Here is a 25,830-nt window from a genome sequence, read left to right on the forward strand (position 1 = left end):
CGACTTTTTCTGCTCCACTCCCTACCCCACAACTCTGCTATGGTTACTATGGAAGAAAAGGAAAGAAAAAGAGCTGAAGATAATTTTCTTTGTTTCCTTATTTACCTTGAGGAAATAATTTGTCACCAAATGGCCTGTGCATGAACAATACTTTCCATACTCAGCTAGGCTGGACCATTGACCTCAAAAGGCAGATTTAGTTCATTGCTGGGACACACCACATACATACAAATACACACACACATACACATGAATATGTTTTACCTTTTATGGATGTATATGTGAGCATAAAGATCTCCTAATCTACAAATTGGCAATTTATTTGCAATATATGGACTTAAAGAGTTGTCTAGGGGCACCTGAAAGTCAGGTGACTCTTCATACAGCTTTTCTGTTTTAGAGAAAGGACTTGAATTCAGCATTATGTTACACTGACTCACAGATGAAGCTCTTGTGCATTTATGTGCAAAGAGGAAGCAGAGTTTTGTGAGAGTAAGCATGGCTTGATGGCATAAGATATAATCTGTCAGTTTCATTATGCTAAATGCGGATTACTGGGGAATATTTCTTGCAAATGATTGTTATTTAATAATATTCATGTTAGAGATGACCTTGATGTGATAAGTGTATTAAAGAAACAGACCCAGATTCAGGAAAACCCAAATCACTACCCTCTCTCCATTTCTTCTGACGCAAGGGCTCTCTTTATTGTTAGTTTTATGTAATACTACAGTATTTATCAACTTATAGTATTATATCACCTTAGTACTTTACTTCAGCCTACCATTCTTAGCCAATGGACTTAACTGAGTGTTAGAAGACACTTAAAGCCAACTTCAGTTTTAGGCACCTTCCCTTGTTAAATGGACTAACTTATTTGCAGAGGTAGTGTCTTCCTTTAACTGTCATCAACTTACTAAGAAGGGTGGTTCTCTGGTTTATCAGTTCTTAAGATCAGTTACACAGAGAAGGAAGTAAATGATGATAATGCATTACTATTCATCACAAACTCAGGGAAATGTTAGGATTTTTTTCTTTTTTCCTTACTGTTCTTTGGCTTTTTAAAAAAAAATTTCTTTATGTTTAATTTTTTCATATATTAAATATTTAAAAGTTAATTTGATTCTCCCACTATCCCCTACCATCATTAAAAAATCCCTTAATGCATTATCCAATAGCTATATAGTCCAAAAAAATTCCCTCATTAAGTGAATTATGTAGATACATATTGAGGAAATGTCTGAAAATTTGTTTCTCTCTGCATCTTAAGTTCATTACTTCTTTGGAAAGAGGTGAATAGTATGTTTCATCTTCATTCTTTTGGCTTTGAGTTTCATTATTGTATTGATCAGAGTTCTAAAATTTTCAAGTTTTTATTCTCTATGATATTGTTATTATCATTGTTACTATTTATTTGTTCATTCAGGGGCAGCTGGGTGGCACAGTGCGTAGAGCACCAGCCGTGAAGTCAGGAGGACCTGAGATCAAATCCAGCCTCAGACCAAACACATGACACTTCCTAGCTGTATGACCTTGGGCAAATCATTTAACCCCAAATGCCTAAAAAATAAAAATAAAGAAGTATTTGTTCACTCATTTGTTTATTTATATAATGCTTAGTATGTGCTATACCCTATGATAAGTCCTTTAAAAATATTATCTCATTTGATCCTTATGACAACCCTGAAAGGTAGGTGATAGTATTATCCCCATTTTACAGTTAAGAAAATTAAGACAAATAGAGGTTAAGTGGCTTGCCCACACAGCTAGGAAGTGTCTAAGGCTGAATTTGAGCTCATTTCCTCCTGACTCCAGATTCATCACTCTATCCACTGTGCTACTTAGCCGTCTTGTTATATAAATTATTCTCCTAGTTCTGCTCATTTCTGCTCTGCATCAATTCATAAATTCTTCACATTTTCCTCTGAAATTGTACATTTCATCATTTTTATGGCATAATAATATTCTATTACATTCATATACAACAAATCGCTTAAACCTTACCCTAGAGAATATCCCTTCTTTTTTCCAAGTTTTGGCTGTCACAAAAAGAGCTAGTATAAATATAGATTCTTTTCATCTTTGACTTCTTAGGGGTAATAGGTCTAGCTGGATCAAAGTATATGTAGAGCTTGGTATGCTCTTGGGAAGAGTTCCAAATTATTTTCCAGAATGACAAGACCCATTCATAGCTGCATCAACATTGCATTCGAAAACCATTCCTGCTTTCCCACAGCTTCTCCAACATTTGCCATTTTCCTCATTTATAGTTTTTGCTATTATAATAGGCATGAGGTAGAACCTCAAAGTTGCTTAATTTGCATTTCAAAAATTAGTAGTGCTATGGAGCATTTTTATATTGTTGTTTATAGTTAGATTTTTTTTTTACAGCTGTGTTAACAATATCAAGACTAATTACAAAGATGTGAAAACCCCTTATTTTCTCTAGCAGTATGATTGTGAGATATATATATATATATATATATATATATATATATATATATATCTTTTTTTAAAAAATATAGCCGATTGTATCAGTAGGAAAGAAACCTGAGATTTTCAGCTTTCACCTCCCCCTTAAAAAAAAAGGTACACATTTAATTGGAACAGAGGGCTGTGGCTTCTCCACTGGCTTCATTCTTGTCCTATGTGGCACAGAGTTCTACACACCTCTGTACACTCCACACTCAAGCATGACTGGGCTATTCAGTGTTATTGAACCCTACCCCTACCTCTTCAAACCCTGGTTTTGCACACCATAAATCCATGCCCACCAGAGATTTCTTATTATTTCCTTGCTTCTCCTTACTCATTGATATCATTTCCCCATCTTCCAAATTCAGGTCAAGTGCTCATTCTCCACAAAATCTCTTACCTGATCACCCATGAATCAGGATCTAGGTAATATGGTGGACTGAGTGTTGGCCTTGGAATCAGCAAGATTCGAGTTCAAGTAATGCTTCACGTTTATGAGGTGTGTGACCTTGGACAAGTCATTTAACTTCTTTTATCCTCAGTCTATTCATCTATAAAAGGGAGTAATAAAGGTACCTTCTTCACAGGGTTGTTCTGAGGATCACATACAGAGAGATAGAGAGATAATGACACACAGAGAGAGACACACACAGAGTGAAAGAGACAGAGAAACGGAGAGACACAGAGAGAACAAGAGAGAGCACTTTAAAAACCTTAAAGTTCTTCATAAATACTAGCTATTATTGATGATGATCATGATGATGATGTAAGCAATTCTTTCTCCCTTGCATTCCTCTAGATTCTTCATGCAACTTCTCCTAGGCATTGGAACATTTTTTTTCTAATTTAAATTTATCCATGTGTATACAAGTGTTATTCTTTTCAAAACTGTGATTATGTTGAGGGCAGGGACTATATAAGAGTTTATCTTTATGTACTAGGCAAAGAGTCCAGGGACTTGTACATAGCAAACACTCAATAAAGACTTATAGAATTGAATTGAATAGTAACCATCCTAGTATATCAGCTGTTTTTTTTCTCATATGTTAACAGTGTAGGATGGTTACATAAGGGCATATGAAGAGGGTTGAATAAGAGCATATATACATACATATATACATATCTAGACATATTAAGAGAATAAGCCAGTGTACTTTGTGACAAGTAAATGTACTTTGATTTTCAAAGAGGACCAACGGCATCGTGAGGGAATGTCTTGACTTGCAAATGAATTGGTTTTAAGTGAGACAAAGTTGCTGGAAGTCACTGGCCTCATTCTCTCTTCCAAAGTCATCAAAGTACAGTGGCAAGACAAAAGTCAGGATAGTTGGTGATGGCCCCAGATGCAGTGGATGACCTTGGTGTCTTTGATGTTTGACCAAGCTCTAAGTCTTCCATAGTGCCTGCTTCAGTCACCTCTATGGCTATCTCTTCTGCCCATTCCACTAGTGGAAGTCTTCACATGCTTGGGGTAGACATCCTCCTAACTCACAGACAAGTTTGAAATCCATTGGTTACCCTCAACCTGGTTTAACCTCTCTGCTGTGATGGTTTACTAGGGTGTGGCCACTGCACATGCTCCAGTTTCTTGGAGCCACAGGTGAAAGGTAGGTGTATCAAATAAATGACAAAGGTGGATGGGCACCCCTGAAAAGGGCATAATAAACTTTTAAGAAACAGGTTGAAAGGTCAATTTGACCTTAGGCTGCATTAATAGAAGAATAATGTCTAAAGTAAGGTAGGGGGTAGTCTTATACCACGGTGCTGTTAAACTACATCTAGAATGCAGTGGCCAGTTATGGATACCAGTTTGGGTTGGATGTTAGCATTGTCTCCAAATATTTGAAGGGCTCTCATGTTGAAGAGGAATTAGATTTATTCTTGATCCTGAAACACAGCTTTAGGACCAGTTGACAGAAGTTTAGGGAATAAGATTTTGGTTCAGTATTAGGGAAATGAAACTTCCTTCCAGCAAAATGTCCACTCATTTGTCACTAGACAAGTATCTAGATTGTCTAAAAACTGTGACTTTTTGTATCCTCTATCCCTTTTTCCTCCTTTATACCATCTTCACTGTGAAAGCAGAAAGCATCCATACATGACAGAGGGTCATTCTGTATTTTTCTTTGTTCATTAGATTGTCATTTAGTCTATTTAGCGGATTTATTCTATTTAGTAGATTTAGTCATTGTTGTAAAAAACCATCATAATGACCAATCTACTCTTGCTGAGGCAAATGCTATCATCAGAGAAATATATGCCTGGGATTAGGGAGATCACCAGTTCCATGGCATGAATGAGCATCAGTTGATGGGTAGCGTATGTGATCCATTGGCATCCGTAAAATGATGGAAAGAAGAGAAAGACCCCATGGCAAGAGACAGGAGGGAGAGGATACTGTAGTGAACTTAGAAGAGGGCAAAGATAATATCATAGGATAGACAGACATGGGCAATTTATGACCTATGTCATTAGAGGGATTATCCTCAATGATGAGATCACAGATCAATTAAACCATTTGAATACTGGAATTTAAGAAAGTAACAATTAGAGTCATCTAAAAGTGAAATGTGTTGCCTCAGAATATGGTACATTTCCTATCTTTGATGTTTAACACTAGAAGGATCAGAATTTAAGAATGATCAAGCTGCATTAATTGCTACAGTGCATTTATTTTTTTAATTCAGAAGGCAAAGAAAATATCAATATGATGATTTTTTTTAAATTTCAAAGTAAAATTATAATAAAACTTCTGCATCAATTGAAGTGCCAGGTCCTTCTAGTTTAAGCAAAAGTTATATAATGACTTGGTGTCTTAAAGGGAATTTTTGCTTAAGTAGGGATTGCTTTCAGTAACTTCTGAAGTCCATCCTAAGCTTGAGGTTCTTATATTCTATATATTTTTCCTTTGTTCTTGGTTTAAGGGAAGAATAAGAGTAAAAAGTTTGGGAGATAAATTAGAAATTAGTTCATTAAACCTCCATATTCAAGTAGGCACAAAGATAGTACGCCCTCACTCCAATCCCAGAGTTCAAAAGGTATGCTAGAGATAACTGCTTTTCAGATGGTTATCATCTCCACTTTCCAAGGCGCTCAGTATATTCTGTGAAGATACTATATGCCATTTTATTTATTCTCACCTAACAATAGGACATAAGGAAAATGATCACCTACTTTTGAGATGAGATGAAATTCTCAAAATATACAAGAGATTTTCAATAAGAATTACTTTTTAGATGCAATAAATGGAATATTGGAAAAATATTGTTGAGAGATATACACTTTCTTAGAGATCTTGACAATAGGTCTGGAAGAATTGAAAGTAGAGATGCTCCAGTTGGCATAAAAAGGCAAAATGAATAAAGGAAGGATAAGTACACCAGGATATTAAAGGGGAAAAAGTCAAAGAACTTCATACTATGGGAGATTTCTATGTCCAAATGTATGTTAATGGACAATTAGGAAGACTTTCTGGGGTAAAGATTACGTAAGTAAAGTAAGATTGTGATGAGTGCCTTCTTAAAGATTCCTGTGAAGGTCAATAGGACTGAATTGGGCCTGGGGTATTCAATAGAACCATCCTTCTGTGAGTTGCACATGGAATGGGGAATCATATTTGTGTTAAAGGCTTACATAATGAAACATTCAAGTTATCCTATGGCTCGCTAGATATTTGGAAAGAGACTAGAGCTAACAGCAACTATGTGTAAACAGCCTTCTGCTCCCATTTTATTCTGTTTGGGAAATGGAGTTTACAGGAAGATTAATCAACTTGCATAGGTTTTTTATACACCTAGGTCAGGCTAGTGGTTAGATATTTGCCTCCAATGTGTTATCAGGTCCTGTTATTGTAGTAACCTGCTGATAGATCTGCCTGCCTTTAGTGTCTCCTCATTCAAATCTATCCCCCTTTCAGCCAATAAAGGGATTTCCCTAAAGCAGAGACCTAACTATGTCACCCCCCTACTGAATAAACTCCAATGATTCCCAATTGCCTCCAAGACCAAATGCAAAATCCTCTGTTTGGCCTTCAAAGCCCTTTATCACCTATACTACCTTCTACCTTTCCAGTCTTCTCCAATCCAATACCATTGGCCTCTTTGGTGTTCTACAATAAGAAACTCCATCTCTTGGCTACAAGAATTTTCTATAGCTGTCCCTCATGCCTGGAATGTTCTTCCCCTTTATCTCCACCTACTACATTCCTTGGCTTCAAATCCCAACTAAAATACTATCTCATACAGGAAGCCTTCTCCAAATTATCCTACTTCTACTTCCTTCTTTTAATTATTTCCTATTTATCATGTATATTTCTTGTTTGTACTTACCTATTTACTTACTGTCTCTCTCATTGGACTGTGAGTACCTTGAGTGCAGGGATTATCTTTTTCTTATTTTTGTATCCCCACTCCTCATTACAGTGCCTGGAACATAGCAAGCACTTAGTAAGTGTTTATTGTCTGACTACAATCAAATTGATAACTGCTTATGCTATGCTACAATTTAACAGCCAATGGAGAATTAAAATGATTTTGAATGATTTCCTTCTCACCATCCTCCTCCCACCCCCTTCTTAAAATTTCAAACCAAATGCCTGAAAAAATTCTCTTGCTAATCCTTGATATTTTATGGGAAAAGAAAAGCAGGCCCTGCAGCTCACAAGCTTTAGGTCACAGTCTTTGTCATTTCAATACCGGTTGGAGACTTAATGTGTGTTAATCCCTTCCTAGCAGAGTTACTTCTTAAGACTTCCTGGAGAATGCAGAAGCAAGTGACTCCTGACAAACATGATGAAGAGAGGTCTTCCCAGAAGCCAAAATGCACTCCTGCCATACATAGCACAGTGCATTCTGAAGAAAATAGTGTAGCAAAGATACTAAAGAATCAGGGAAGCATAGAAAAGGAACTTTAGGCATAGAGTTAGCTCCAGTGGTCAGTGAGGTTGGCATCTACCTGAAAAGCAGCATACAAAGGTTGTGGTACAAAAAGGGAACTTTTCATAAAATGTCCAATACTTCAAGGAATGATAATTATGACTAGGTAGGTTTAGCCTCTACTGACACCAGTCATATAGCCCTTATTGACTTTAATATACTGTCACCGAGAATAGTTGTGGCAAGAAAATTCATTGCCTTGAGGTCAATACAGAGATGAATGAGTCTGTCCACACATAACTTGACTCATCCTCACATTACAGGAAAAAATAGCTAGACCAGAATGCCAAGCCTTCACAGCTTTTCAAGACCTAAAAGAATTTGTCATCAGCTTGCACAGCTTTTGAGAACCAAGTTTCTTGTCTTGCTATATGGAACATGGTGTCATGAATAGAATTGAAAGCTCTCTAAGGATAGGGGCTGTTTTATTTTTGTTTTTCTATCTCTAGTGCCTAGCACAGTAATATAAGGTCCCCCCCAATTCTTGATCCCATTAGTGTGCAAGGTCCCCAGACAGTGGCTAACTCCTCCATTTCATGTTTTAGGGAGTAACTCTAAAGAGCTGGGGTTTCTAGTACTGTTGGCCATGAGCCTGGACTAACATGCTACCCAGATTTCAGAAAGGCAGGTAGAACAAAGGTAGGTAGAATGAAGGCAGTCATAATGACTCCCCCCAAATAAATAAACGTGAGATTATTTATGTATTATATAATATACACACACATAAACATGCATGTATATGCATATGTGTATGTATATATGTATGTGCATGTGTATAGGTATACACATATATATGTGTGTACATGTGTATATATGTATACATATATATGTTGTTGGGTTCATGACCCCTCTGGGGATTTTCTTAACAAAGATACTGGAGTGGTTTGCTCTTTCATTCTCAGACTCATTTTTATAGATGAAGAACTGAGGCAAATAGGGTTAAGTGACTTGCCAGGGTCACATAGCTAGTAAGTGTCTGAGGCCACATTTGAAGTCATGAAGATATGTCTTCTTGTGTTCTATCCACTGTGCCACCTAGCTGCTAATAGATGGATAGATATAGAGAAATATATAAATAGATATAGATAGATAGATAGATAGATAGATAGATAGATAGATAGATAGATAGATAGATACATTCAGTAAGCAAATAGAACAAAGGCAGCCATTGCAGATAACACCCCACATAGATAAAGAAACATTTTATATACATATATATGTACACACACACACACACACACACATACACATACACACACACATATATATACATATATATATGTGCATAAGCATGGGTATATATATACACACACATATGCATTATATATACATGTATGCACATGTATGTACATATGTATACGTATGCATACATACACGTGCATACATGTGTGTTCCTCTTCCACACACAAGGTACCTGGTGAAAATGGGTTCAAACTTTGACAGCAAATGGAATGCCTTTTAGAATCCCTTTTTCTCCCTTTGTGTAGACCCAGGAAGACCCTCTAAGGGTGTAGATCTCTGCCGGGGTACAAGGGGTTGGTGCTCTTGTATACAGGCCTGAAGCTGCTTTTCCTCAGTGTTTATTGTTTATCCTCAGTATATCTTTCTGTCCTGATGCAGGCACTCCTCTCAGGCACTGCTGCTCCAGGGTCACTGCTACCAGCTCTGCTGAACACTGATGCCGAGGCATTTGTAACTACAGATCTTTTGACCTTTTGAAGTTCACCTGATCATCCTTCACCATCCCCCAAGGCTCTCTCAGGAGTCCTTCAATGCTAGATTCAATGATCCCTCAACTCCAATGCTTCCAGACTGGCTTGCTATTTTATCCATAGCCCCATAGGGCACCAATAATTCTCTTCAGCCAACCACAAGGTATTTCCTGTGTGGCATCATATACTTTCATCCAATTACCCAAAGCCCCAGTGATCTTTTCAAATTGATTAAGGATTACTCCAACCTTCTCAGTTCAGAAAACTAGGCCCAGGGAGAATAAAAGATGTAAGTGAGGAGAGATGGCTGCCCAGAGGAGAAGTGTGATGTAGTGGAAATTTCAGTGAACTTGAATTGAGAATCTTAGGGCTCGTATACTGATTCTGCCAGTGATTATCTATGTGACCATTAGCTCTTAAGCAGAATAATCCTCACTAGCTCCCTCATTGAATTATTGTTGGACTATATTTTGTAAACTGCAAAATGCTAGAGAAGTTAGCTACTCTAGGCACCTACTTGGTGTAGTGGATAGAGAGCTAGGGCTGGAGCCAGAAAGACCTGGGTTCAACTCTAGCTTCAGACATTTACTAGCTGTGAGACCCTGAGAAAGTCACTTAGTTTCTCTTTGTCTCAGTTTCCTCAGCTGTAAAATAGAGATAATAAGAGTTGCTGTGAGGGTAAAATCAAATGAGATAATATTTGTAGAGTGCCTGGACCATAGTAGATACTTAATAAACATTTGTTCCTGTAAGTATTATTGTTTAATCTCGGCTTCCAGCATTCATATTCCTGCTTGTTGTCTCAGTTTGCCCATCTGTAAAATGGCTCCTTAGCATTCCAGGCCATCTAAGTATGGCTTTGAGACATACTGGAATCTAGAACGCTTTAAAAAATTGGAGCAAATTCAGCATAAATTTCATCCATTTTGGATCCCATTCCAATGCAGACCCCTTAATTTTAAAAAATAGCAAGAGGTGGCCTCGTCCCTGAGGCTGTCCCAGTCAATGTCTCCAGGGATAGCATAGTTCCAACGCATTAATCATATTTGCCACTCTCCTTGTTAAATATATTGATTAGACTCCTAAATGCCCAGGAAGCTGTTCACTGCTATGAACTATTACTACAAAGACTGACTTAACACAATAGGGAAGTCAAGGTAATTTGCTTGTGAGGGGAAAGGGCAGTGGCTATTGCCAATAACACTTGTGAGGGCACCATCTCTCTGTCTCTGAGGTTTCCTTTAACCAGCTTACAAAATTAGAACTAGTCCAGGTAATAAGGCTGATAGGTGAAGGAAAGCCCCCATAAGCCTTTATTGTGTCAGAACAATGCAGTTCTAGGAAATCTGATCACTCAGGTAGCAATCCCAAAGCAGGAAAGAATGAAATAAACATTCATTAAACATTTATTATGTTCCAGGCACTGTGTAAGCACTTCACAAATATTATCTCATTTAATCGTTATGGCAACCCTATGAATAGATGCTATTATTATCATCCCCATTTTACAGTTGAGGAAACTGAGGCAGAGAGGAGGTGAAATGACTTACCCAGGGTCATACAGCTAAAGCGAGTCAGGTCTTTTGACTTTGGGCCCAGTGTTCTATCAAATATACTACTTAGCTGTCTCTGTGCTAATATTACTGTTTTTCTGTGTCGTATTTGCTCCTGGAGGGAATCTTAGAGAATAGGATCCATTTCAGATGCTAGGGGTCTTAAGACTTGGAATGCACCAAAGGGCTGACAGTGGTGATGCTATATGTAATGAAATAAAGCACACCTCTATCCTTAACAAAACATTTGAATGCTTCTCTATTCTAGTCACCATACGTATGTTAGAATTTATAGTACACGGGAATGACTACTGAATCTGTGTGAAGACTGGCCTGTTCATAGGCCCTCGTGAGCAGAAGTGACCCCATGTTTGGCCTCCTTATGTATGAGGAAGTTATGACATTCCTAACACTGGTTTAAATGCTGGCTTAAACAACAAACACAAGAGTCTCTGAATTATGATCAGTTTAGTAGGCTTCACTAATCCAGGTAGGCAAGTTTCACAAGCTTTCCTAATCCATTGCTATCTACTTGTGAATAACAGGGGAACAGGGTCAGGGTCCCATTCTAAGACACCTGATGATTGACTCCCATAAGTTCCCTTTTCCCATTTCAGATCCCGTGACTCTGTCTAGCAACAACAATCACACATAAGAGCAGAGACCCAGAGCTCTGGGTGATAGATTAGGGTCAGCATGTACATGCTATCTTGTACTGGTGCCCCCATCACCAATGACTGGGATCGAAGGCCTTAAGAAGGTTGAAGGTGGCAGGCCTACAAGTAATAAACTGCCTTTCTCAGGCTCCTTTGGGCCCTTATGTTCGTTCTTAGTACTTCACCCATGATCTCCTCATAATCTGGAGTCAGAGCCTAGGTTCAAATTGCAACTCTCTTATTTACTACTTGTGTGATATTGAGCCAGTCTCCTGACCTCTCTGAACCTCAATTTCCATATTTGTTGAATGAAGGAGTTGGAGTAGATCAAGGTTTCTTAATCTACTTTGATTGCAGATCCTTTTGGCAGTCAGGTGAATTTTAGGGACTCCTCTTAATAATGTTATGAAATACGCAAAATTAAACACACAGGACAACAAAGGAAAACAATTATATTGAAATGTAAAAAAAGAGAAAGAAGTAAATTAAAAAAGCTCATGAACTCTAGTTTTAAGAACCCCTTCACTAGGTCTCTTCCAGTTATAAATGATGATCCAGTGATTCCTTGCAAAGAGAGGTCAAGCAAAGCAAGCCCGCAGCAAAGTGAAATCGTGAGTGGGAAGCATTGACTTGCCCTTCAGTACAGCAGTCTGTTCCCTTTGTCAAAAACAAAGCATGGGGGGATGGGATAGAGGAGAGGGAAGCCTCTGCCCCAAGGCTAATCTGCATGGGATCATTCCAATAATGGCTCCAAGGGCAGAAATTGAATTCTTCTTGCTTGCTTCCCTGAAACATATTGAAAAAGGGCCCTTGAAGAACGTGGTAAGAGCTTAGCCATCCTCAATGTCCCTCCCCATGGAGGGAGAATTACTCAAGATAACCAAACTCCAGAAATCCCACTGCTCTTGCTTTTCTCCACGGAGCTCTGGATTTGAGGCATGCAGTTAGCATATGGACAGACGTCTTGAAGAGTCAAGGTTTCATGAGCAAAATAATAACAGCCTATATTCTATACTGCTTGAAAAGCGGACCATGACAACTCCATGTTAACATAACTACTGGAAGGATTTTATCCCATTTGATAGATAAGGGAATTGAGAGGTGTAGACACAGCATGGTACAGGAGAAGGCAAAACCAAACAAAACTTTGAATTTGATGAGTCTGGAGACCTGGACTCAAACTGCAGTTATCTTACTTCTCAGACCATCTGTAATACAAAGGTGATACTCAAGGTGTTTTCTGACTCCAAAGCATATGATCCTACGGTTAATTGCCATATACGAAGCATCTTTCCACTAAACTACACTGACTCCCATAGGGACCAAATGAGGGAGAAAACCCTCAGATAGAGAAAAGAAATTTGTAAGACCTTATAGCTTCTAGGACACATTGTTTTTAACCCTACAAATTGCAGACATGATAGGTGATTTAATTCTATTCAAATAAGTTCAAAAAACGTTTATTAAGCACCTACTATGTGTGAGGTTCTGTACTAAGTGCTGGGGATACAAGTAAGGAAGACTATCACTGACCTCAAGTAGCTTGTAATCTAATGAAAGAGGACAACATATGAAAAGAAGCTATAAAGGGAGGAGAACCAAGGGTACCGTGATGTTCAGGAGACTTGAAACCAAGTTGAGCTACTGGATAGAAAGTGGAGAATTACCAGGAGAGTTTTGAAAATTCTGAGTTTATTGCTCTATCCTCTAGTCCTCCAATCAGAAGGGAGAAGCATCTGAAGGAGTCCAGGTGTTGAGTACCGAAATCTTAGTCAATCTGTATAATGATGAGATTTCAGGCGATCAGCTAATCCTGGTAGAGGCATGATGTTCAGTGGAGTCAAAACCAAGCTAAACTGATGATGAAAAATGGACTGTGGGGCAGCTAGGTAGTACAGTGCAGAGACCATGGGCCCTGGAGTCAGGAGGACCTGAGTTCAAATCTGGCCTCAGGTACTTACTAGCTGTGTGACCCTGGGCAAGTCACTTAACCTCGATTGCCTACCCCAACCCCCCAAAAATAAGAAAATGGATTGTTACCTAGGTAATGAGGAAATCTATCTTGTGACTCAGTGGCATCAAACTCAAAGAGAAATAGGGGTCACTATACCCTACATAAGGATCAGTGCAGACCAAATATTGACTTAGAAAACCACATATTAACATTATCTATATTCTATTTTCAATTGTTAAATATTTCCCAGTCACATCTTAATCTGCTTTTGGCTGCACTGGGGAGTATTGTGGGCTAAACATTTGCCACTTTTGCTGTGACAGGCCCTCATGCAGATTGATAAGTCCAAGGTAAACTGTTATATCTTCTTAATGTAGAAAGTATTTTTCTGTCAATCAATCAACAATAGCCCTTCCACAAGCACCTACGATATATCAAGCATTATCCTAAGTGCTAGGATTCAAAGGTAAAAGGAAAATAGCCTCTCTCCTCAAGGACTTTCTGTTCTAATGGGAGAAACAACATATACACATATGAACATTCGCAAAATATATATTTACTGAATATATAAGCAGTTTGGCAAAAGAGGAGGAATTCACAAAAAGCTTCATATGATGATGGAACTTGAGTCTGGTATAAAGGAAACCCTGGATTCCAAGAGGCAGAGGTGAGGAGGATGTCCGATCCAAGCATGGGGGACAATATTAAGTCTCCTGACATGACTCTCTTCCTTCTTCTTCAAATGTGGACCTAGTTGGTGTATGGCCAAGAGCCTCCTTCAGAGCTGCTCCAGGGCTTAGATACAGAAACTCCTGTAACACCTGCTCTTTAATGTTCTGATGTCCATATACAGGGCAGCTGGGTGGCCCAGTGGACAGAGCACCAGGCCAGAAGTGAGAAGACTCAGGAGACTCACACACTTACTAGCTTACTGGGCAAGTCATTTAACCTCAGTTTCTTCTTCTATAAAATGGACATAATAATAGCGCCTACCTTCTAGGGTTGTTATGAGGATCAAATGATATATTATTTGCAAAACACTTAACACAGGGCCTGGTGCATAGTAAGCACTATATAAATGTTAGCAGTTATATATTGGCTAGTATTTACTGAAAAAGTCAAAGGGCAAAGGGATCCCTAGACTTACAGGCTCACAGCCTCTGCTATGGGAGCTTCTGAGGTCTAAGAATCAGAACAGTTATACAGAATGTGGTGAAAATAATTGTTCTTCTTATCTATAGGGCTACATAATCAATCTTTTTATATTCCAGGTACAGGGCTAGACTCAGGATATATAACAGAGTGATGGCCTGAGAGTGAAGAAGACCTGGGTTCAAATTCTGCCTCTGATACTTATTTGTTAGTTGTGCAACACTGGGCAAGTTAATTAACTTCTCTGTGCTTCAATTTCCTAATCTGTAAAATGAAAATAAGACATGCAGTATGTACATTGCAGGATTATTGTGAGGCTTAACTGGGATAATGTATGTAAAGTGTTTTACCAACTTTTAAAATACCGTGAAAGTCTCATAATTGTTTGTCATTATTGATAAGACTCCTGAAACTCAAAGGATGCTATATAGCATTTGCTGATGCTTTGCAAGAACATCCCCCCACCTCCATATTAAGATCATAGCATTATAGGTTCAGATGTGGAAAAGCCCATCATAGGTCAACCAAGGTCCTTTGACTTCAAATCCACTGTTTTTCCTAGTGCTCTCTGAAATCTTCAGTAATTAATTGAGAGACTCCAACTCCTTCATTTTGCCCCTAAGCCTTCCTGTCTAGCATCCATGACTCTGTGGCCAAGTGAAATTGGAGGGTGGGCTTTTTCAGTCACGAGGGTCATGAATAAAAACCTGAAACATCAAAGTCAAGGCCTGGCCAGAGCCAGTCCAAAGCAAGAATAAAGACTGGGTGAAATCATAGAATCATCGTCTCGGAGGTATGAGGGGCCCCAAAAGTTATTGAGCAGGGGTGTCTCATAGAACATTCCCAACAAGCAATCAGCTGTCCTTCTTTTAAAGACTTTAAGTGATAGGGAGGTAATAAGGTGCCACTGTAATCTATTCCATGTATGAACAGCTCTAATTGTGAGATTCTTTAGATTTAGCCAAAATCTCTCTTACTGCAAATTTCTCTGATTTCTCCTCCTTCTGCATATTGAAGATAAGCAAGACAAATTGCATAATGGAAGCCGTCTTCCATATGACAGCCTTTCAAGTATTTGAAGATAATGACTATGTTCCCCTTCTCTTCTTTTCTCCAAGCTAACACTCCCAGATCCTTTTCAGGTCCCAGCTCATTTCCACTTTCTCTATATTCCATATATATCACTCATCCCTGTATGTCTTGCTGAGTGCCTTGCCTATGTCCCATCATGTAAGGCCACTAATGCTTACATGGTTAAGAAATATTATTGATGTAATGGAAAGAGTAATAGGCTTGAAAATAAATGGCTAACCTGAGATACTATCCTTTTTAGAGGATTTATGACTTTAGGGAGATCACTTAACTTTTCAACCTCTCTGAAATCTGAAAAATGAAATTAATGTCACTTGCCCCAAAGAATAGTGGGACACCATCGAGGTAAAACAGATAAAAATAATAATATTAGTTAGAACCACAAAATTCTTTATAAATATGAGGTATGAACATAATTATTAATGATAAATGTTTATTCATTAAATATATGAAGAGATTAATTTAGTAGAAGGGACATTGGAGACGGAGCCAGAAGACTTAAGTCTCAATGTTAACTCTAATAATTGTGATCCTATAACTTGGGACAAGGAATAACCTTCTGGGTCTCAGTTTCCTAATCTGTACAGTAGGGATAAACTCTTGCACTATCTACCTCATTTTGAGGATTACAATAAATAATAAATATAAAACAAATTAAAGGGATAAGTAGATGTAATCTATCGTAATTACTTAATCAGGAACATAGACCTTAATGTAATTTCATTGAGTATAATTGTGGAATAAATTCTACAATTTCAGAAGAACTAAGGGTGATCATTATTGAGAGAAAAAAAGGAGAAGTTCATAGTAGGTGTTAGGCTACAACATGTAACAAATAACTCTCTAAGAAAAAAAACTGAATGAGGATTATCAAATACAATAGAAAAAATAATACAAAAAAATGTTGTGGTAATAAATAAGAAGTGGATAACTGTGAGCTCCAGTCGTACCATCATGGTTCAAGAGAAGTCAAGGAAGATCTCCAGAATGTTATATGGACAGCCTTATGTGAGGATATGGACAAGAACCACAAAGGATGGACAACATACATGGGTTTTGATTTGCATGGTTAAAGGGAACATGCACATTAATGAGATCATAAATCTGAGTATTTCAATAACATATTCGAAGCCCCAATGCCTTCAATAGCCTAAGAAATTGCTTTCAATGCTGCAATTTCAGGTGGCAATGAAGGTACTTATAGAGATAAATTTGAGCAGGGGCCCACCACATACATGCATACATACATATATAAATAAATACATATGTGCTATAGCAAATACCAACTTCACCCACAATGAAGGACATTATATTATAATGTAAATGGAAAGAATTCTAGCTTTGGAATTAGAGGAACAGGGTTCAAGCCACAGTTCTTCCATTTACTACTGTTACTTTGTGCAAATCACTTGATTGTGAGGGGAGGGAGAACTCAGAGTTTTCCCTGTGACATGAAAAACTACATGACACCTAAGATACAGTCAGGCTCAAAATCTATGACCTTCCCTCAAAGTTAATCATCACTGACATCTTGCTTTCCTTGGCAAATCTCAGTTCTCCTGTAACATTTCTGAAGTTATCTCATTGAGATGACTGGCTTTCATTTTAACAGAAGGAAAAAGCAAAGGGAAAAATAGGTTCCTATATTGAAAACATGACAAAACAATAGCCAATTATGTACCTGTGTGACTTGTTCCATTTTCAGTTTGAGTTTTCATTTTGAGTGGTGCAGCAATGGTGTGTTGCTCTCTGTTCCCTTCCCCAATAAAACACCTGGCTACAAACTGGAATTTTCATTAAAGGAGTGCAGGGAGCTTTGGCATAATTCATCCCTAAGTCCCCTTTTGGAAAGTACTTGTATGGAGCAATCTTCTTCTTAATATGAATCTGATATTCTTTTCCTGGCAAGAGAATTACATTCAACTACTGTAAAGAAGGGTTTGTTTTTTGAATAGGAAACCTTTTGCCAAGAAGATGAGTGAGAATATGGGGGAGGATGGATGTTATATTGTTATGGGATGATATATTATTATTTTCAAAGCTCTGAGGAGAAAAACTCAACCTTGTCAGCCTTGATTTATGTTGGTTCATTCTGTTATTCAATAAGAAGGTCAGGTAAGCTTAACTAGAATATTTTGTTATATATATATATATATATATATATATATAATATATATATATATATATATATATTTATATTGCTACTGAGAACTATGAAATGTCCCTCCCCCTTTCCCCACCCTCACCCCTTTGTATCCTTTGCACCTATGTTACTGCTGAAGAGCTACACAGTGTAGCATATTTACACATCAGCTCCACCAAGAGGCCACAGAAAATTTAGTTTCCTGCTGTTCCTTTGAGATCATCAAGTATGATTTCTGATTATGGATGGGAAAACCGAGGTATAGAGAAAGAAAGTAACATATCAGCTACACAGCCAGAGAATCTCCCAGATGGAAAGGCCCTCAGAGGCCATTTACTTCAACTGATTACTTCCTAGAAATTCCTTCTACAACATGCCTGACTAGTCATCATCCAGTCTCTTCTTGAAAACTGCCATTGATGAGAATCCACTATCCCCTAAGGTAGTCCATTCTACCTTTGAATAGCACCCATTAGAAGAGTAAAAAAAAATTTCCTAATACAGAGCCAAAATCTATCTCTATAAAAGCTTCCACTCACTGCTCATAGTTCTCTTGCTAGGAGTCAAGTGAAACAAATCTAATTGTTTTCTCATGACATTCCTTCAAATAAGTGAAGACAGCTATTGCAACTTCCATCTATTCGAAGTCTTTCTGAGTCAAATACCCTAAATTCCTTCAAGTGTCCCTTCTATGACCAAGTCACCACTCTTCTCAACCATTCTAGCTAGCCTTCCATAAATATACTCCTGTGTTTGCTAGCCCAGAGACCCTTTCAAAATATCATCATAATATGTCCTGCTTGTTTCAAAGGAGTTATACAATCATTAACCAATGAGTTCTAGGCACTGGGAAGACAATAGCAAAACTCTAACTGTCCTTGACTTCAAAGAACTTATATTCTTTCTATGAGGGGAGATAAAATGGAGTTTTATAAACAGGTGCAAAAATAAACAAAATAAAATTTTAATTTCAAAGTCATTTTGGTCAAGAAGACACCAGCATCTGGGATTATCAGTCTGTAAATCAATAAGGCATTTATGAATTAGCTACTATGTACCAGGCACTATGTTAAACACTGGAAATGTCTCATAGAAAGTGGTGCTTACTTTGAACTTTGAAGGAAACTAGAAATTCTAAGAGATAGAAGTGAGGGGGGAGTGAATTCTAAGCATCAGCAACAGTCAATGCATATGTATGGAGATGAGAGATGAAGTGTCATGCGTGGAGAATAACAAGAATGGCATTTTGGCAGAATTTCAGAGGTTGTTAATATCTAATATGGCTAAAATTAGATTGGAGTTAGGGTGTGAAAAACTTTAGAATTAAATAGAGTTTACATTTAATGCTAATGATAACAGGAAACAATAGGAGTTAATGGCATTGTGTGGTGACATGGACAGATGCTTCCTTTAGGAATTTCACTTTGGTAGGTCTGAAGGGGATGAATTGAATAGGATGGAGATATGATACATTAATCCATATGGCAAGTGATTAGCCACGAGTGGTAGTTGTATTGAGTTAGAGTTAGGATCCACATAAGAAAAATGCAAGTTCCTAAGAGTGAAAGTTACAACAAAATGTATGAGCCTTGGGAGGCAGTGGGTTCTCCTTACTAGAGATTGTGAATTAAAGGCTAGAATAAGACTTTTTAGATATGTAGAGGGGCATTCTTATTCAGATACAAAATGAACTAGATGACTCAGGTCTCTCAGTGATTAGACTACAATGATTGGGTATTCTCACCAAATCATTATTTCTAAATATTAACATATTCTTCCAAATAGCTAATATAACAAATCTTAACCAATCACTTCTCACTGCAATACCCTTATTTCCTTATTTTGCCATATGGTGACTTTTGAATTTGCCTTCTCATTACTTTGTCTTAACTATCTTCACCTTGTTAAAGATTAGGATGATTTGAACTCTCCTGCACACACACACACATACACACACACGCACACATATGCACACACCATAATCAGTCACTAACCTGCTTTAGTCACCAAGTACTTAAAGAACAAAATAATTTTTGAACTGGAATGGTACTTGGAGAGGATCTAGCCCAGTGTTTTTCAAGCCTTTATCCTTAGACTGATAAAAAAAAAGATTTTGTCAAGTTTTTGACACAGGTCAACAAAATTTTTAATAGCAAAAGGTTTTACTTAGTTAAAATCTTGTGTATTATAACCTATAAAATTTGGTTCCTTGGAAACACAACGGGTGATCTGGAAGGGACCTTAGAGGACATCTATTCTAATGTTCTTATTTTCCAAATGAGAACACTGAGTTTTCATGAAATGAGATGTCTAGTTAGGACTCAAAATCAGGTCTTATAAATTCCAAGTCCAGACTGCTTTCCACTATCCCTTCTTCTCCCAGTACTCTGCTCTTTTCATTCTTGCCTCTTACCTTCTTCCTAGTTCCCACTCCTTATTTTTTGAGCCACTAAGAACTATTCCCCTTTTTTTGTTTTCCTTGCAGTTCAGACCTATGCTCTAACTGATTTGGGAGAACTCTCCCTATGGAAATTCTCTTTCACTATCAGTGTAAATCCTCGATTTGTTTGTTCTTTACAGTTTTAAAAAAGTTTCCTGAAGTCACTGAGAAGTTAGGTAACCGTGCCATGGTTGTGCAACTGACATGTGAGAGAGAATGGACTTGAACCCAGAGGCTATGTGACTAAGGAATAGAACTCCAGTTGGTCAGGAAAAGATTGAGCAAACAAATAAATTATTTTTCCTTAAGTTGCCTATCAATTGATGATCTGAGTTCAAATCTGGCCTCAGACACTTACTTAACTATGTGACCCTAGGCTAGTCACTTAACCTCTATCTGCCTCAGTTCCTTTGTCTTGAAAATAAGGATAATAATGGTCCCTACTTTCCAGGGTTTTTGTAGAGATAAAATTAGTTAATATTTGTAAAGTGCTTTGCAAGGATTAAATGCTATATAATACTAGTCACTATTAATTAGTATGATGATGGAACTACAAAAAATTTTAGAGTTAAAGTGTTAAACACCCCCAGTTTCTCCAGTTGAGCCTCATCTGACAACAATTCCAAGTCCCCTTATCCTTCTCTCACTGTCCTCTGGATGACTTGTCTTCAGAGGAGCCCTGTCAGCCATATTCCAGGGAATCAATCCCAAACGAGACCGACCCGTGTGACTAGTGCATTCTCTACCTGTTCAGCAAGCCAGGGCTACTGAAGAGCCAGAAAAGAAAGTTCTAAGGGCTTTCAAATGATTCAGGGTCAGAAACAGATAAGATCTTATCAGTGGATAAGTAAAGAATAGGCTTTACCATATGCCTGGCTTCTGTACCCTAAGGACCGAGGGTCCTTATGATCTATTCTGCAGCTACACTATCCTATATATTGTCTCCCCAATTAGAATGTGAGCTCGAGTGCAGGGACTACCTCATTTTCCTACCATCTTCATCCCCAGCTCTTAGAACAGTGTTTGGTACATGGTAAGTGCTTCATAAACAGTTTAAATTAATTTTCATTTGACCATCCTCTTATATATTATACTACCTCTCAATCAAAAGGCCTAGCTAACCAGCACCAGTCAGTCCTTCAGATCAACAAGCAATTATTAAGTATTACTAAGTACTTACTATGTGCCAGGCACATGCTAAGTGTTGAAGTTACAAAGGAAGACAAAAACACCATACCCTCAGTTTAATTCCTTTGGGAATTAAGGAGACGTAAATTTCATACAAGGCTATACCCATTTAAATCTATCATCTATGTCTTAGAGTAGATGGAGTTTCAGGGGAAGAGGATGTGCCTTAAAACTTGAGCTAGCAAGGTTGAATATAATGGTTTTTAATAGGTAGAGCTGAACTAAAGTCCTTGTTAGGACTACAGTACAACTTCTCTTCTCCAATTCTCTTCAGAGACTCGGAAGTCAACTGCTCCTCACGCCATGTTCTTTCACTTGAACAAGAGTTGCGAAAATGCAATTGTGAGCACTACATTTGCTGTGAGAGAATTCACTTTAAACCTTCAAATGTCACTTCATTACAGGGATCTCTGCTGAAAACACAGAAGCTCTGCAGCTGGGGCGCCAAAGGAGCATCATACCAGAAAATGGCAGATGGATTTCTGACAACTGAGATTTCAGGGGCAGCTTGGACAGTTTGTTCAGAAACTGCGTGGGGTTTTAAATCTGATTTCCTTTTGAAGGGAACCTCTCATCTGGTTCTGTGAAGACAGGAGAGTCAATTAAAAAGGTCCAGTAGCAGGAGTGTTAGAGCCCTTTATCCAGCTCAGTGTGGGGGAGAGAGTGAAGGCCAGGAATAGAATGCTGCATTGAGATTGCTGCTGACCTTTCCTAACTGGCAAGGCATGTTCAAGGTTATCTTAAAAGGGACAGAAACATTAACGACATTAAATGAGTTGGCTGTTTTCTTGAAGCACAGCAGTAGTGGAAGAGAGGAAGTCATTGTGTCTCAGAGGTTCAAAAATAGCTTATTCTGGTAGTCACACACACACACACACACACACACACACACACACACACACACACAAACATACCTCACTTATCAGAGGGTAGTTATCATGGGACTTGAAGCTGGGAGCAGTCTTAAAGAACATCTAATCCAACCTAGAAGTGGGAAACAGACTTGCCCTAGGTCAAATGTGTGGGATATAGGTCCTAAAGTTGGAAGGGCCTGAGAGATCATTTAACCCATTCCTCTCATTTCCCCAGCAGGAAATCAAGGTCCAGAGTGGGAAAAAATGACTTATCCAAAATCATTGAGGTATTAAGAAGCGTGTCCGTGTTTCAGGTTTTGAAACACACATCCAGTCCTTTTTTTCTCATGGCAAAGGGGGCAGGAGACCAGATTTAGATATGAGCCACACTTCCCAATATCCCACTCAATCTCTCTTACCTTTCCCATTTTCTGGATTAAAAGTCACTGTCAGCTTAGGAAAGGATCACAAAATTCAAGATCATAATATTATTGACAAGTATTCATGAAGGACTTTACAATTTGCCAGGCATTGTGCTAAGCACTGGAGATGCAGAGAAAGGTAAAAATAGCCCCTCTTCTCATAGAGCTTACACAAGAATGGTGGAAAAAACACATAAACAACAGCTATATGTCTATATACGGTGCATATAGGTTGCTCAGGGAGATCTAGTACCTCTGCTATGAGGGCTACTCATCCACCTTTGGTGTTTACCTTCACCCAACTGTCATCTTTGGCTCTAAGAATCTGTAGCATGCACAGCAGCCACACTCCGGTAAAAAAGTCTTAGTAGACAGGCTAAATCAGTTTGGGAGTGACTGACAGCAACCCTCAAACCTCTTAGTGAGTTGGGGGATGTCTACCCCAATCATGTGAAGATTTTCCCCAGCAGAATGGATGGATGAAAACAATTTATTCCAGTGGCCATGAAGGTGGCTGAAACAGACACTGTGAAGTGCTTAGAGCATGGTCAGACCTCAAAGACACCCCATCCATTGCATTCTGGGCCATCTTTCGTCATCTTGGCTTTTTTTAAATTTAATTTTAAATTTTAGACAAATACTAAAATTTGAAATGCATAATAAGAAAAGAAAAAGGAACATTATAAACTTAAATATTAAACTTAAATGGAAAATAAGAAAAGAATGAGTGTCATGTGCATGGCAGAATGTGGGAGAGGATTCAGAATATAGAGGAATAATTTTCCATTTCAAGAAAGCCTATTAAATACTGCGCATTATTTTGAAAGCTACCCATCTCTGCTTCCTTGTAGGTTTTCTTTTCTTTTCTGCTGTATAGTTTTTACTTTGTTCTTATTTTCACCCTTTCTTCCCCCTCACTCCCCCTGAGGCTGCAATTAATCTTGGATACATTTATTTATAGATATTGATACATACATACATGTATGCATATACATACATACATACATACATATATGCCTAAACATATACTTTCCCTAAGAGATTTTACTCCTAATCTTTGTTTTTAAGTTTGTGTGTATCTTTTTTCCTATCTCTAACTCCTCTACTTTACTTCTACCTGCTATCTTGCCCTCCTATCACCTAACATACACCTCCTCCAGTGATCCCTCTCATAACCTCCCATTCCCATAAATCTAAACACCCTTTTGTACACCCTTTGACCTATTCCCTCACCCTCCCCTCTAAAGATTCCTCCCAAGAATTCCTCCCCTATTCTCCCGTTCACATTGATCTAAACCCCCTTCTGTAGCCCCTTTTTAACCTATTCCCTCATGCTCCCCTCTAAAGATCCTTCCTTTATCCTCTCTCCCTTTCCTAACTCCTTAGAGTTTTATTTCTTTTTAGATTTAGAAGATTTTTATACTCTCCTAGATGTATACGTATTTTTTCCCTCTTGAACCCATTCCCAATGAAAGAGTTTCCAGAACTAAGAGTCTCTTGCCCCCCACCTCCCCCCCCGCCGTCTAATTCCTCTGTATTGGTTCCTCCTCTCCACACCTCATTTGTCTAAGATAATTACTCTTTTAGCTGTTCTTGAACAGTTTTATTTTTTGAAGTCATATCATACTCAGGTCTACTCCCCAATCTTTCTTATAAGCTACATAATTACTAATAACAATTTTAGATATAGATTTTACATGCATAAAAGGTAAACATCCTATCCTTATTGAGTCCATTGTAATTAGTTATTGGTATGTACCTTGTATTTCTCTTGACTCTTGTATGTCAAATCTACTGAGTTCAGGTGTTTTTTGTTTTGTTTTTTGTTTTTAACAAAGTCCTAAAAGTCTGACAATTCATTAAATACATACATATATATATATATATATATATATATACATATATATATATATACATATATATATATATACATATATATATATATACATATATATATATATATATATATATATATATATATATATATAATATTATATATATATATATTTAAATTCAGAATTATGCTTAGCTTTGCTGGCTATGATTTTTTGGCTGAAAGCCCAGTTCTTTTGCTCTTTGATACATAGTGTTCTAAGACCTACAATTTTTTAGTGTCATCACTGCTGGGTCTTGTGTGATTCTAATTGTGGTATCGCCATATGTAAATTGTTTTTTTCTTACTGCTTACAATATTTTGTCCTTGAGCTGGCAGTTTTAGACTTTGATTATAATATCCCTGTGAGTTTTCTTCGTAGGATCTCCTTCAGGTGGTGATTGGTGGATTTTTTTCTATTTCTACTTTCCCCTCTTGTTCTAATGCTTCAGGACAATTTTCTTTAATTATTTCTTGTATTATTGTATCAAAATTAATTTTTTTAAACATAGTTTTCAGGTAGTACAATTATTCCTATATTTTCTCTTCTTGATCTGTTCTCTATGTCAATTGTGTTTCTTATGATATATTTCATTCTCTTCTATATTTTCACTTTTTCTATTTAGTTTTTTTTGTTTCATTTCATTTTTATTTCATCATCTCATAACTTCTCTGTCTTCCCCATTTTGATTTTCAAGGAGTCATTTTCTTCCTTAAGATTTGGTATCTCACTTTCTAATTGGTTGACTTTCTTTTCATAATCTTCTTGTTTTTCTTGGATTATTTTTATTTTTATTTTTAATTTTTCCTCAGTCTCTCTCATTTGATTTTTAAAGTCTTTTTAAAGTTCTTCAATGTATTCTTTTTTGGGCAGGTGACCAGTTGATATTACCTTTTCAGGTAGAAGAAGGTTTCTTTGTTTCATTTTCCTCCTCTGAAGATGAACCCCGGTCTTCTCTATTCCCATAATAGCTCTCTGTGGTTGGATTCTTTCTCCTTTGCCTGTGCATATTTTTTGTACCATTTTAGTTTTTAATAATTACCTTTATCCTGGGGTATGGGAGATGGTGTCTCTGGCCTCATCCTCCTCAGTTCTCCCCTCTGACCTTGAACTCAACCCAAGACCTCCAGACTCCTATGAGTGCCCACTGCCAACAGCAACCCTGTGCCACTGTTTCTGAACTCACTGGGTCTGTGCTGGTTCCTTATCACCTATGCACATCTGTGCAGCACAGCTGGGTACGGAGGTCCTTGTCAGCAGAGGTTCCCTAGATCTTCCCCAGCTCAGACATCCAACTCCCTTCACTGTCGGAGGCAGCCTCCCAATCCAGCTAACCTCAGGACTGGCCTCTCATTGTTTAAGTGGTCCCTAGCCTGGAGTT

Source organism: Phascolarctos cinereus, unplaced genomic scaffold, assembly GCF_003287225.1.
Source record: "Phascolarctos cinereus isolate Bilbo 61053 unplaced genomic scaffold, phaCin_HiC Scaffold_2;HRSCAF=192, whole genome shotgun sequence".
Classification (NCBI taxonomy): Eukaryota; Metazoa; Chordata; class Mammalia; order Diprotodontia; family Phascolarctidae; genus Phascolarctos; species Phascolarctos cinereus.